Source organism: Dendrobates tinctorius, unplaced genomic scaffold (assembly GCF_039654945.1).
Source record: "Dendrobates tinctorius isolate UK_male_01 unplaced genomic scaffold, ASM3965494v1 ptg000046l, whole genome shotgun sequence".
Taxonomy (NCBI): domain Eukaryota; kingdom Metazoa; phylum Chordata; class Amphibia; order Anura; family Dendrobatidae; genus Dendrobates; species Dendrobates tinctorius.
In genome coordinates, this window is record NW_027361714.1 from 26,680,571 (window position 1) to 26,696,697 (window position 16,127).

General features: G+C 42.4%; 1 protein-coding gene across 1 annotated transcript in view; it reads left to right on the plus strand.

Annotated features, from left to right (window-relative positions):
* The window catches only part of RSPO3 (R-spondin 3), a 130,889-nt gene that overhangs the window by 84,147 nt on the left and 30,615 nt on the right, over window positions 1-16,127 (plus strand). The gene's annotated exons all lie outside the window — the stretch shown is intronic.

The following is a 16,127-nucleotide window of genomic DNA, read 5'->3' on the forward strand; positions in this document are numbered from 1 at the left end:
CTCCATGGCAAAAAGGGGATGAATGAACAATGAAATAAAGTTTATGAATAGTTCGTGACGCCACCTGTGGTGTTTGGCAAGTGAGGTGTTAGGCTGACGCTGCATGCAGATCCTCTGGGACTGGTGGTGGGTTGCAGCCAAGATGGTGAAACTCCCCACAGGTGGGGCTGTAGTCCCAGGGCAGTGTAGATGCAGCAATGGAGGAGAGGCACCAGCGGTGTAGAGGCCGGTGCCCAGATGTAGTAGTGCGGGGTGTAGTGATGCGGGAATAAGTGGAGGGCACCAGGGCATGTAGTTCCAAAGCTTTACTCACAGTCTGCAGTTCACACAGATGCCTGCCGCTGTGCTGTGTCCTCCGGGTCCTGGGCTCAGTCAACCTCCAGGCAAGATAGGATGCTCCCTTCCAACACTCCGCCAACATGTACCTTTCTGAACGTCTCTTCTATAGTGCCTTTAAGTGAAGTACTCCTAGTACTGAGTTACACTGGAGTGCCTCCTGACAGATGTTCCCAAGAACTCTACTTTTACGGCAGACAGCTGTAGCCTGCTTCGGGGACTCCTTACTCCTGAGTCCCGGCTCACTATCCAAGTTGCTGTTGTGCCCCCAAGTCTTAGATGGGAATAGTGCATTTACAGCCCACTACTCCACCGGTGTCTGCTGCAGGACCTTCAGTATCCATACAACCTCGGGGACCGGGCCCCAGCCTTGCGCTTAGAACTTCTAGGCAGGGTTCTTCCTCTAACCCACGTCCTCTGTGTTCCCTTTTACTCATTCGTTCCATACTAATCCCTCTCTCATAGAAGGTCAGGTTTCAGTCCAATGTCTTTCTCCTTCTTTCCTTTCCTGTGCCAGCTGGCTCAGATCATTGAGGCAGCTGCAGCACTCCTTCCTTCATCCCTCTTCCAGGGATCCTCACTCCTCTCCGAGTGACTCTCTCTCTCCCACTCACTGACTGATTGCCTGACTGAGCCTTCCCGCTCTTTATGTATTCTAAACTCCACCCGCCTCCCAGCACATTTCGTGTTCCAAGCAGGGAACCACCAAAGGTGCTCTGCTACTCTCTAAGCAAGGAGCCGCAATGTGGCTTTGCTACACTACTTTGTGGTGAGGGGTGCAGATGTTGGAGCGTGGTTAGGAGTTTCCACCTTACATGGATGGTGGGGCACCACACCTCAGGAGGAGGTGCAATACCTCTGTGGCGACTGAAGCCTCAGGGGCGCCACACTTGTAAGTGATGTGGTCCTAGGAGAATGTTCACTGCTGACGACAGTGGTGGCTGGTAACCTAAGCAATGAGTAGTTGATATTAAAAAGATTCTCCATTCTCAAGAACAGAGGGATTTTTAAATAACGTAAGTAAATTGCAAAGATGTTTATTTTTAAAAGAATTTAAAGAGGACCTTTCGCCAAATTTTTCATGTTGAACTGGACACACTTATTTGTTGTAGCCTATGTTCTAGTTGTAGTAGAGTGGGGCAACATAGTCAGAATTATTTCTGTAAAAAGTTACCAGTAATAAATTACCATATACCCATGTAAATGGCGACTCATAAATCAACATATGATAAGGAGGAAATAAAGTCAAAAATATACCAAAAAATGCAAAACATTATTGCAAAGCATACATAATTCAATAACAATTCCAACATCACATGCTAGCAATTTCTTTATATGTAAGCAATTAATACATGGGCTCTAACATAATAAATAAATGATTAAATCCAAGGATGTAAACAACAGCCAAAGACAAGGTCAGGATATATTCAAAAAATGCAAACAGAGGGAGGAGAATCATGATATATACTCAGAGCATGTGCCTCCCGGTGTATTAAATAAGCCTAAAATGTATAGATGGCCATAAAAAAACAGGTACCATCAATATAGTGATTACTCAATCTCTCTGTATGCATATCGTTCAAACACAAATGACATGTTAGTGAAGCAGGGAATAATTACCCATCTCAGTGATGTGTCCAGCCTTGACCTCGGCCACAAACCCTGATGCGTGTTTCGCGTTAAAAACCTGTCACTTCCTCAGGGGCGCGAACATGGTCAGAATTATTAATGCATTTTAGCAGGGCTATAAGGAGTCAAGGTGATCAATATGCCTGAATTAGAAATGACATGGAATCCCCATCCCAGACTCAAGTTGTTAATCCCTAATATACTCTCCTGTCAGGGAAACAGATTGCTATATTAGAGCACATGTGTGGCTGGCCTGGGTGGGAGAGCAGCAGTTACATGCAATGTTTGTGAAATTTCTAGGCAGGAGGATTTGATAAGTACGCAGTTGGCTTACACTCGCTGAGTTTTATCATACTTTGATTGGAGTTCAAAAATATGTTGAGGAAAAATTCCCAAAACCATGCATCAAGATTAGAGTAAATGTTACTTTAGCTGGAGATAATGTAACATAATACCAAGAGGCTTAAAATATTACGTGTTAAATTCCCTTCTCATCCACCCACTCATGCTCATTGCAGACACAATCTGATATAATACAGATAGCTAGCTGGTTGCCTATCAGATTTAATGATATGCTTGATTATATTGAATGCATTCACTCAATATCTTTTTCCTCAATGCAGACAAGCATCTGTTGAAATGTTTCGTTATTCTAAAGGTGTTTTCCAAATCACTTTTGTTGAATTTTTTTTGGGGGGAGAGGGCAGAATTATTATGCACTTGTGCTCCCGAGATTAAACAGGAGCCCCCGGGTGGCACTGTTATGATGCTTGTTCTGTAGTTACACCTCATATTTGGTATTACTCAGCTTTGTAATCAATTTGTATTGAAGGTTTTTTGCCTATATTACACCATACATAAGAATGGAAGCAGTTTGTATCTTTTAAATCCTCATACCAAGTGCACGGACATATGAGTGTGTTTAGCCATAGTAAAAAAAGAATAAGAACGATATTAGAGACATAAACTCCGAGATATCCTCAGACACTGAAGCCTTGGAAATAGATACACAGAATTAACAACTCACATGGTAAAATAAGAAACAGAGGAAAGGGATGGGATAGGTGACTTGAAAGATAGACATTGAACGCCAGTAGCAATTTTTTAGAACAGTCATATCCTATGAGGAGCCTCCTAAATCCATCCAGAAATTCCACCATGATTAAGAGATACACAAATCATAAATTGATAAGGAAGCAGAAAAAGTTTATAGATTAGCCCAACTCAGACTTTAATCATTTTGAGAGTGTCAAGGATTTGCACCTTTTTGCATGCAAACTTAAATAGCACAAACGTTTTGTAAGTCAGGACAAAAAACTCTACAGTGAACTAGCTATTCCAGAAGAGTTGCTAGAAGATGTGAGACTTAAGGCCCTTTTACATTTAGCGATGCACCAGCGATCCGACCAGCGATCCGACCCGGTCAGGATCGCTGGTGCATCGCTAAATGATCGCTAGTGAGCTGTCATACAGAAAGATCTCACAGCGATGCAGCAGCGACGCAGCGGACGATACTCACCTTTCACACACAGCGATCCTGACGTCCTCCCACCCGCATCCAGCGTCGCTCGTCTCACACAGCAGGAAGCCCAGCAGGAAGCAGACGACGAGAAATGGAGCCGGACATTCTCGCGCGATCAGCGATGGACAGCAGGGGAGCCGGTCGTTGGTAAGTATCACACATAGCGATATCGCTAGCAATATCGCTATAACGTCACAAAACCAGTGACGTTTTAGCGATATTGCTAGCGATATCGCTTAGTGTAAAACCCCCTTTACCCATCCTAGCAGAGTCATGAGCACTCTAGAGGGATATGACCTTTTACAGCTATGAAAACAAGAGCACCAAGATGTCTCCCCACCTACATCTCATACAGGGGAATTTATTATCAACTGATATTGTTACAAATATGGTGTCATATAAGAATTGAGGTGTTTGGTGGATAAAGGTGGAATAAAAGATTTTAACTGTACTAAAGAGCAAACATGCAGACTTTCATATCAGGAGAGGGACACAGACATCACCAAAAATCCTCAGATAACGGGAGTAATATGGAGATCTTTGACACCATGAAATATAAATAACTTTGTGAATCACTCCTAAGAGATAAGAATCAGTATGAGGTTCTCTCATCCAATCCTACTTTAAGTATTTGGAGAAAGGACACTTAAAATCCTCCTAGGGGAATGATTACAAAACAATCTAATAAAACTGAGCTTGATTTTCTACTTCCCAAATACCCTGTGACAACCACCTTCTACTGTTTGCCCAAGGTACACAAGAGTTTGGACCCCCTTAAGCCCACTTCTCACATAGCAAGATCGCTGAAGCTTCACCAATTTTGTGACGCAACAGCGACCTCGCCAGCGATCTCGCTACATGTGACACGCAGCGGCGACCGGCCTCCCCGCTGGATATCGCTGATCGTGCTCGAATGTCCTGGGCCATTTTTTGATCGATGGTGTCCCGCTGGCCAGCATGCATCACTGTGTTTGACCCGACGAGCGACCTTGTTGGCGACGCAGATCTCAAGGACGTAGGCTGGAATCGTTCAAAAAAGCTGCTGTGTGACAAGGTACCAACGACCGCCGAGGGTCGCTGGATGGTTGCTGCATTGCTGAAGAGATCTGCCTGTTTGGCAGCTTACTAGTGACCATTTAGCGATGCACCAGCGATCCTTACCAGGTCGTATCTTTGTAGGGATTGCTGGTGCGTTGCTAAGTGAAACGGGACCCTTAGGGGAAAATTGATTCTGTGGGGTGTGGGAATGTTTGCCCAGAACCTTGGATTCTATCTAGAAGGGATACATAGACCCTTTGAGTCTACAGTCCAGTCCTAAACATGTGACATGAATGATATTTTCCTAAATTAGAGGTGTTAACTTTTGATTCTGATGTTCTATTGGCAAGGTTTGATGTCAAGGCTCTGTATTTGACATGAAAAAGTTATGGAAGCAGTTAAACATTTTCTGAACTCAAAAGGTTGTCAATACCATGCTCATTATGAATTTGCGTTGAGACTTCTGTGTTTTTTATCTTACAAAGAATTACTTTCTCTTTAACGGTCGAGTCTTCCACCAGCTCAGGGGCATAGCTATGGAGAACCCATGTGTCACCTCATATGCCAATCTGCTCCTGGGCTAGCATGAGGAGTACATGGTTTTTGCTACAGAAAACAATGAGGGAACTAACAAAATTCAACATTGGACCTGTTATAGAGAAAATATTTTTGAGATTTGGAGGGGAATAGCTTCACAGTTTTCTTCTTCATTTGTGGAGGGACTCAATTGAAACACATTAGGACTACACTTTACTTATGAGATGGGGGTCTACTTCCTTCCATTCTTGGATATTTTGATCATGAAAACCAAAGAATGGGATGGAGACTAAAATCTTCAGATAACCAACTGCAACCAATTCAATCTTGAGATGGGACAGTAACCATCCATTACCATTAAAAATAGGCATATCCAAAGGATAGTATCTATGAATAAGTAGGAACTGTTCAAAAATCAGCAATAGTGATGCGAAAGCTTGCTAATCACTAATCAGCAAGTTTAAAACACAAGCAAGAGACTTGGAAGAGCATTTTTGATAGAGGATAATCAAAAAGGTTATTAAGGTAGGCATTTAATGGGGCAAGGACCTCAAAAAGGAAACAACTTCTGATCCACAAACACAAGGTAAGAGAAAACGATAACATTTTTTATACCCTTTGACCATCGTTGAAAAGTTTTGGCTGATATTTGAAATGGACTGGGATTTAAGGCAGGTGGTTGGTTACCATGCCCTATTTTCCCTGAGTGGCACTAAGTTGTGATGCTTGATCTGTACTTACATCTCATTGTTGTTATTGGTCAGTCCTGTAATCAATGTGCATTGAACATTTTTTTATTTCTCTTACACCATATATAGGAATGGAAACCATTTGTATGTTTTCAGCCCTCATAACAAGTGCAAGGGCACATGCATTATTTATATATTATATTTCAAAATTACAAAAAGGAAAATGGGCTGATGCAAAAGTTTGGGCACCCTACATTATTAGTACTTAGTAGCACCCCTTTTGAAAGTATCACAGCTTGTAAATGCTTTTTGTAGCCAGTCAAGAGTCTTTCAATTCTTGTTTGAGGGAGTTTCATCCATTCCCATTCTGTAAGATTCCTGGGTCATCTTGCATGCACTGCTATTTTGAGACCTAGCCACAGATTTTCAATGATGTTCAGATCAGGTGACTATGAGGGCCATTGTAAAACCTTCAGCTTGTGCATTTAAGGTAGTCTATTGTGGATTTTGACATGTGTTTAGGATCATTATCCATTTGTAGAAACCATCCTCTTCATATTCAGCTATTTTACAGATGGTGTTTTGTTTGCATCAAGAATTTGTTGAAATTTCATTGAATCCATTCTTCCCTTTACCCGTGAATTGTTCCCCGTGCCATTGGCTGCAACACAACCCCAAAATATGATTGATCCACCTCCATGCTTAATGGTTGGCGGAAAGTTCTTTTCCTAAAATTCTGTGCCCATTTTTCTCCCCACATACCTTTGATCATTGTGGCAAAAGAGTTCTATTTTAACCTCAACAGACTTGTTTCCAAAATGCATCAGGCTTGTTTAAATGTTCTTTTGCAAGCTTCTGACGCTGAATTTTATGAAGATTTAATGAAGGCCACATTTGTGCTGCGTGTCCTTGAACAGTAGGACAATGTGCCACAATTCCAGAGTCTGCTAAATCTTTCTAAAGGTCTTTTGCAATCAAGCGGTGGTTCTGATATGCATCTCTAGCAATCCTTCAAGCAGCTCTAACTGAAATTTTTCTTGGCCTTCCAGATCTTATCTTGGCCTCCACTGTTTCTGTTAACTGCCATTTCTTAATTAGATTTTGAACTGATGAAAGGGCAACTTGAAAACACTTTGCTATCTTCTTATGGCCTTCTCCTGCTTTGTGGGCCTCCACTATTTTTATTTTCAGAGTGCTAGGCAGCTGATTAGAACAACACCCATGGCTACCTTTTTTAGCACAAGGCTAGAGGAGCCTGGCTTTTTAGAAAGCTGGGAAATTTGCATCACCTGACTTTTCCTAACAATGATCGTGAACAAGCCATAACCCTAATTAAGGTCTGACACCTTGTTCAAAGTTATCTGAGCACACAAATCTACAAGGGTGCCTAAACTCTTGCATCGTCCCATTTACCTTTTTGTCATTTTGAAAATGGAAAAAAAACTATACATATCTACCGGTTATACTCGAGTATAAGCCGACCCGAGTATAAGCCGCCCCCCCTAATTTTGCCACAAAAAACTGGGAAAACTTATTGACTCGTGTATAAGCCGAGGGTGCACAGTGAGTGGCCTCAGTTATCTGCAGTGTGTGGCCCCAGTTATGATGCACAGTGAGTGGCCCCAGTTATGATGCACAGTGAGTGGCCCCAGTTATGATGCTAAGTGAGTGGCCCCAGTTATGATGCACAGTGAGTGGCCCCAGTTATCTGCACAGTGAGTGGCCCCAGTTATCATGCACAGTGAGTGGCCCCAGTTATCTGCACAGTGAGTGGCCCCAGTTATGATGCACAGTGAGTGGCCCCAGTTATGATGCACAGTGAGTGGCCCCATTTATGCTGCACAGTGAGTGGCCCCAGTTATGCTGCACAGTGAGTGGCCCCAGTTATGCTGCACAGTGAGTGGCCCCAGCTTTGCTGCACAGTGAGTGGCCCCAGTTATGCACAGTGAGTGGCCCCAGTTATGCTGCACAGTGAGTGGCCCCAGTTATGATGCACAGTGAGTGGCCCCAGCTTTGCTGCACAGTGAGTGGCCCCAGTTATCTGCACAGTGAGTGGCCCCAGCTTTTCTGCACAGTGAGTGGCCCCAGCTTTTCTGCACAGTGAGTGGCCCCAGCTTTTCTGCACAGTGAGTGGCCCCAGCTTTTCTGCACAGTGAGTGGCCCCAGCTTTTCTGCACAGTGAGTGGCCCCAGCTTTTCTGCACAGTGAGTGGCCCCAGCTTTGCTGCACAGTGAGTGGCCTCAGCTTTGCTGCACAGTGAGTGGCCCCAGCTTTTCTGCACAGTAAGTGGCCCCAGCTTTGCTGCACAGTGAGTGGCCCCAGCTTTTCTGCACAGTGAGTGGCCCCAGCTTTTCTGCACAGTGAGTGGCCCCGGTTATCTGCACAGTGAGTGGCCCCATCATGTTGCTGCTGCCGCTGCCTCCCTTACAAAAAAAAACAAAAACCTGTATACTCACCTCAGTCGCTGCCCCCTGCTCATCAGCGTTGCGCTCTGCAGTGACTGTGCAGGCAGAGAGCGCGATAGCGCCCTCTGACCTGAATGTCACTGCAGAGGACGCAAGACAGCAGAGCGCAGGGACAGGTGAATATGCCTCCCCCCCCGTTCATACTCACCGGGTCCTGGCGCTTGTCTCTGCAGCTCCCCTGCTTGTTGTTCCATGTTGTCGGCGCTGCTCTCTTCCTGGTTCAGCGGTCACGTGGGTACCATTTGACAGCTGAAGCAGGAAGAGAGCAGCGCCGACAACATGGAACAAGCAGGGGAGCTGCAGAGAAGGGTGAGTATGATCTGACACCCCCGCTCCCCCTCCCCTGCCGATCCCCCCTAGTATATGACTCGTGTATAAGCCGAGAGGGGGACTTTCAGCCCAAAAAAATGGGCTGAAAATCTCGGCTTATACACGAGTATATACGGTATCTATCTATAAAAACGAGTGTATGTATGTGTGTATGTGTGTGTATCAAGCCTCGCCCCTCATTATGATGTCATAATGGTTGCCATTGTGACAATGATGTCATAATAGGTTGCCATGGTGAAGATGATTTCATAATGGGTATATGGGCATGGAACTATGGGATGTAGGATGTGTGATGGGAATATATGGGCACGGGACTATGGGATGGTGAATATGTATGATGGGTCTATGGACACGGGACTGTGGGATGGAGTATATGTATGATGGGTAAATGGGCACGGGACTATGGGATGGCAGATATGTATGATGGGTATATGTGCATGGGACTATGGGATGGAGGATATGTATGATAGGTATGTAGGTACTGGACTATGGGATGGTGGATATGTGTGATGGGTATATGGGCACGGGACTATGGGATGGAGGATATATATGATGGGTATGTGGGCACTGGAATATGGAATGGAGGATAATCATTATTTGTTATAACTAACCACAGTTAGTGTCTCGTTACATTTAACGATGCCCCAGCGATCCAGACAACGATACGACCTGGTCAAGATTGCTGGTGCATCGCTAAATGGTCGCTAGTGAGCTGCCAAAGAGGCAGATCTCACCAGCAACGCAGCAACGATCCAGCGATGCTCGGCAGTCGCTCTTACCTGTCACATGACAGCGATGATGACGACTTCCGCCTGCGTCAATGCGTCACTAGTCTGCGCCAGCAGGATGCCACCGAGGAGAAAATGGCCCAGGACGTTCGAGCGCGATCAGCGATATCCAGAGGGGGGGGCCGGTCGGAGGTATGTGTCACATGTAGCGAGATCGCTAGCGATATTGCTGTTGCCTCACAAAATCCTTGACGCTTTAGTGATATCGCTAGCGATCTCGCTATGTGTAACGCCCCCTTTAGTTACTAGACCCGGGCAACGCCGGGCTCTTCAGCTAGTATATATAGCCTAAAAACATGTGTCATCATTTACTTTAGGCCTTTTAGAGATCATTTAATCTTCAACTTGCTTAACTGTTCACAATAACAGTAATTTTGACCAGGAGTGCCCAGACTTTTAAATTTTTGTAGTATCAACATACTTTTTCAAAGGCTAATAAGATTAATAAGAGCACATGTAATTAATTAGACCATTTAACTAAATCATAGAAGACTTCATCTTATGCTGCACTCAGATGTTGCAAGAGAAAGTTATCCAACATTCCAAGGATGGAGTAAAAAAGATTCCAAAAAAGACATGCAGTTTAGGACAAAGGTTTACTCGAACATTAAAACAAATAAGAATACCTGGTTTTCTAATATTGCTTTTATCAAATGTGGCCAGAGAATATTTATGGTATGTTTTTTTTTTCAGATATGGGATGTACATTTGCACCAATTACTAATAGTGCACAACATAAAATTAGATCCATCATCAACTGCAAACCAACAAATGTTATTTATTTAATTCCATGTCCCAGTTGGCGGATCCAGTATGTGGGGTGCACCACATGTCCACTGAAATTAAGTTAGGCAATACCTTTCAGTTATTAGTAATGCTAATGCAAGTAATACGTATGTATTCTGAAACGTTCTTGTTGTTCAGGAACACAGATCATACCACTAGTTTTTGTTTTATGGGTATTGAAAAAGTTAAATTCCCAAATAAGGTAGGCAATCTAAAAGTTTGTTATTGAATAGAGAAGCTTTTTGTAAGTTCTCAATCAACAGTATACTCGCTTCTTAGCAGGAATAACCGAAGACATATTTGATACATTAACATTCACTAATTAAACATATTTATTGTGTTTATTGGAGCATATATATTTATAAGGTTATTTAGTGTTCATCTTGTGGTCTATTGGAGAAGTTTCACTGTATATTACATGGCCAGGTTACTTTAAAGTAAACCTATTGGAAAGAGTGGCGCAAAATCTAGAATGCAGGCATCTAATCTTTATATTCAAGAAAAAGAGCGTGGCTGGCAGCACTTACTAAGAGGGACATATGTTTAAAATCCCCAAGGAACCCACTTGGAGGCATAGGAGCAATCAAAGAAAAAAACAGCGTCCAATCCAGGGTGTTCAATTCCAAAGTGTTACTAGCACTGATATTGTAAGAGTGAACACGTATGCGCCACAACAACCAATGCCGTGAAGCATTAGGCCATGCAAGTGCTCAGAGCAGGATTGTCGAATGCTAGCGATCAGAGAATAAGGCCAGGATCACACTACCGTGTGTGATGCGAGAAACTCACACGAGTCTCTCGCATCAACACCCGGCGGCATGTATTTCTATGCAGCGGCTGCTCCAGTCCTGAATGCCGGCGGCAGCACCGGGTGTTGATGCGAGAGACTTGTGCGAGTTTCTTGCATCACACACGGTAGTGTGATCCTGGCCTTAATGATCTGTTCTCAGTAGTAATAATCATTGCTGAGTCACAAAGTTTCTCCAGAAGAAATATAATCCCAAGAACTGTTAGGAGGTTCATTGATTGGATTTCTACATATAAACAGCTGCATCCAAGACTGAGATCACTATGTACACTGCCAAGAATCTGGTTGTGTCTGTGGCATATAACAGATTGTCATTGGTATTTACTGTAGATCGATGAGAATTCTCTCTGGTGTCATCAGTCTGGCCTTCTGACAGTCTGATGGAATATTCTAGGTTTGGCAGATACCAGGAAAGGAGATTATGACAAAATGTGTAGTAATTGTACAAGTAGATTGAGAAAGAATAAGAGTCTGGAGAACTTTTTCTTTCCCTTTTTAATGGTTTCACCTGGGTTCCTTAATTCCAAAGAGGGAAGTTTCTAATACATATATATAAAATACTTAGAGATATTGTCCAAAATTCTAAAAGTATAGCTGTTTAAATTGTCTGCACTGTTGCATTTCTGTCCTATTCTAGTAGCTGAATCTGTGCTGCAATACCATATACAGCACATAGAAGATGTTCCATTTCAGGCAGAAAATTGGCATAATTTTGCTGTCTTATCTGAGAGCAGTATGATGTAGGCATAGAGACCCTAAATCCAATGATGTATCACTTAATTTACTGGGTGCAGACGTTGACACAATTAGAGTTTTTAGATGCAGCATGAAGCAGAGCTAAGAAAGCAAACCCCGCCCGCACCACAGCTCTCTATGTATATAGTTTATTGACACTGAGCTGCTTATCACAGAAGGGAGTGGATTCTGACTGACTTTAGGCACTTTTTGTAGACATTTTTTAAAAATCGATATTGGTTCTAATTCTTGGAAATTTCCTGTGTAACTCAGGATTCCCATACTATGTAATTCACAATTTGTATTTTAAGCTAGACAACCCTAATTCTGTTTCATGTAACATATGAAATTAAAAACTTCCTGCCACAATTGCACTGTTCGCTGTTGGAAGCACAGCAGCTGTTAATAGAGCTTCCACGGACAGTCTTAGCACAAGTCACTTCATATACCAAATCCTAGGGGCAACTCTGGGCTTCACCCTTTAACCCCTGTACAGAGATCTGGACTTACACAGGGACCCCTGGATTGGGGCCACGGAGCTAGCTGCTAACTAGTGGATCAAGCTGGTGGTAAGAAACGTCATCATGCAGAGTCAATACAAAGAGATCACATCAGGAACATAAATCTCAGAAAGCAAGTGGTTGGTCAAAACAAGCAGAGGTCAGAAAATGGGATAAATCAGGAGACACAAGAGGAGCAAGGACTAGGGCTATAGACTAGTTAAGCTGGGTATAGACCAGTTAAGCTGAACCTATTGACTTGCAATGGAAGTCAGAGGTTCAGGAGTATAAATAGCAAACAGCACAGGGTTCTCAGGAAGGAGTAATCAAAACCATAAAGAAATAACACCATAGGCCTCTAATTTATAAGCATTAAAAATCCCAAGAATAAAACAGGTCTATCTGTTGCGGATGACTTGTGACAAAGGTAAGTTGGCCTTCCCTGAAAACAAAGGGGACAGGACCCGGCACAGATGTTACACTTTCTATAAGAAGGAAAACTTTGGTGTAAGGTGCATGGGCATATGTTCCCAACCAGCAAATTTTTCAACTCCCCCATATACATAAAGGCTAGTCTCGGCCAAACTTTCCTTTGTTTCCAATTGGGAGGCTCCCATACTCTTGGACGGCCAATCTGGCTAAAAATCAGCAGGTCCAGATGACTTTCTCTAATGTCTATAGGGGCCTTTACTTCTGCTATTAATACAAATTGTGATAAATATCGCATTGGATCTGGAAACATAATTGTCACAAACTAATGTAAGAACAAAAATTCCATGTGCGTCATCAAGCTGCTTATTAGAATAATTTAATATGTCCACGTTTAAAACAATGAAAGTCCAAACGTCATTTTCTTTTAAAAATAAAAATGTTTAGTTTACAAAATCAACAGGAAAATTAGCCTCTAATCTCACAGTTTATTCATTGTGGAAATAAATGAGTTCTGGTATATTTCCGGCAACTTTATCAAATATGACAGCGTAAACAAAGTGCAGCCGTGTCACACGCTCAAGTGTAGGAGGTTTTAAAGGTAATTTTTCTGTACCGCCAAGTGACATTTTTTCAGGATATGCTAACAAATTAGAATAGTCACTTTTTTAGGCACAATATATTCATGATTAGGAGTCAGAAGACAACTTAATCAGGGCAAAAAAAGAACATGTAACCCCCCAGGGTGCGCGAAAGCCTAATCGGGGTCACAGTGGTTTGTAGAGCAGCAGACAGCGAACTGTAGCAGCACAGCTGAGAGGCGTGTGTCATGTGTTAAAGACACTACGCTGGTTAATGACCTTACTGTGTGATCGTTCCCCAGGCCTCTTAGACTCCAAAATTAACTTGAAACTAATTACCATTTCCTGATGTTTATAAATTACTTATACTAGAAGGTCAGCATTGGATATTTAAGAACCCATTACAGAGCTATTTTAATTCTGCATGAATAGTAATTAGAACATTCCATATTGATCTTAAATATCACAATATTTTCTGTTACAAATATTTATCTATAGTCTTGTGTAGACGTCAGAGTTTTTGTATACGCCAAATAGAATATTGATCCATCATTAGGCCTGGCTAAACTTTGGAAAAATGTATATTTTTATAATATCAATCTATAAACTGTTAAACTGTCTGTTAGGGCTCATACTCACTCGCGAGAAATACGGATGAGTGCAATCCGATAACAAATTCGGATTGTACTCGGACCAATTTTATTCAATAGATGACATCTCATTTGCGAGTTTTTTCTCAGCCGAAATTGGACTGAGAAAAAAATCACAGCATGCTGTGTATTGCTGCGATTCTTGGACGAGAATCACCAATGCAAGTCAATGGGTGCGAGAAAAAAACCACCCAGCACTCGCATCATGCGAGTGCTGTCCGATTTTTACACACCAGTGTCCTTTGAAAAGTCAGCAATTCCTGTCCGGCTACTGTAAAATCACACTGACAGCTCAGAAAACATTACATATATACACATAGAATACATATATATACTGTATATATATATATATATATATATACAGTGGGGAAAAAAAGTATTTAGTCAGTCAGCAATAGTGCAAGTTCCACCACTTAAAAAGATGAGAGGCGTCTGTAATTTACATCATAGGTAGACCTCAACTATGGGAGACAAACTGAGAAAAAAAAATCCAGAAAATCACATTGTCTGTTTTTTTTTCATTTTATTTGCATATTATGGTGGAAAATAAGTATTTGGTCAGAAACAAGCAATCAAGATTTCTGGCTCTCACAGACCTGTAACTTCTTCTTTAAGAGTCTTCTCTTTCCTCCACTCATTACCTGTAGTAATGGCACCTGTTTAAACTTGTTATCAGTATAAAAAGACACCTGTGCACACCCTCAAACAGTCTGACTCCAAACTCCACTATGGTGAAGACCAAAGAGCTGTCAAAGGACACCAGAAACAAAATTGTAGCCCTGCACCAGGCTGGGAAGACTGAATCTGCAATAGCCAACCAGCTTGGAGTGAAGAAATCAACTGTGGGAGCAATAATTAGAAAATGGAAGACATACAAGACCACTGATAATCTCCCTCGATCTGGTGCTCCACGCAAAATCCCACCCCGTGGGGTCAGAATGATCACAAGAACGGTGAGCAAAAATCCCAGAACCACGCGGGGGGACCTAGTGAATGAACTGCAGAGAGCTGGGACCAATGTAACAAGGCCTACCATAGTAACACACTACGCCACCATGGACTCAGATCCTGCAGTGCCAGACGTGTCCCACTGCTTAAGCCTGTACATGTCCGGGCCCGTCTGAAGTTTGCTAGAGAGCATTTGGATGATCCAGAGGAGTTTTGGGAGAATGTCCTATGGTCTGATGAAACCAAACTGGAACTGTTTGGTAGAAACACAACTTGTCATGTTTGGAGGAAAAAGAATACTGAGTTGCATCCATCAAACACCATACCTACTGTAAAGCATGGTGGTGGAAACATCATGCTTTGGGGCTGTTTCTCTGCAAAGGGGCCAGGACGACTGATCCGGGTACATGAAAGAATGAATGGGGCCATGTATCGTGAGATTTTGAGTGCAAACCTCCTTCCATCAGCAAGGGCATTGAAGATGAAACGTGGCTGGGTCTTTCAACATGACAATGATCCAAAGCACACCGCCAGGGCAACGAAGGAGTGGCTTCGTAAGAAGCATTTCAAGGTCCTGGAGTGGCCTAGCCAGTCTCCAGATCTCAACCCTATAGAAAACCTTTGGAGGGAGTTGAAAGTCCGTGTTGCCAAGCGAAAAGCCAAAAACATCACTGCTCTAGAGGAGATCTGCATGGAGGAATGGGCCAACATACCAACAACAGTGTGTGGCAACCTTGTGAAGACTTACAGAAAACGTTTGACCTCTGTCATTGCCAACAAAGGATATATCACAAAGTATTGAGATGAAATTTTATTTCTGACCAAATACTTATTTTTCACCATAATATGCAAATAAAATGAAAAAAAAACAGACAATGTGATTTTCTGGATTTTTTTTTCTCAGTTTGTCTCCCATAGTTGAGGTCTACCTATGATGTAAATTACAGACGCCTCTCATCTTTTTAAGTGGTGGAACTTGCACTATTGCTGACTGACTAAATACTTTTTTTCCCCACTGTATATCATATCTATATCTAATATATATATAAATATACATATATATGTATGTAATATATATATAATATATTTATGATATATATATATATATATATATATATAATATATATATATAATGATATCTATAATAATAAATGCCCTAAGCAACTTCCGGTTGTAACAACTTCCGTCCAGTTGTAACCGGTGACGTCACCGCACACCTCTTTCCATGTTAACCCTCAACACACACACTCCTCTCACCTTTCACCATCTCCACTCACGTCCACTCACCCTTTCACTCCACATATGACACTTTCTCTCACTCCGTCTCTCATACTCACGCCGTCATCGCCACTGATC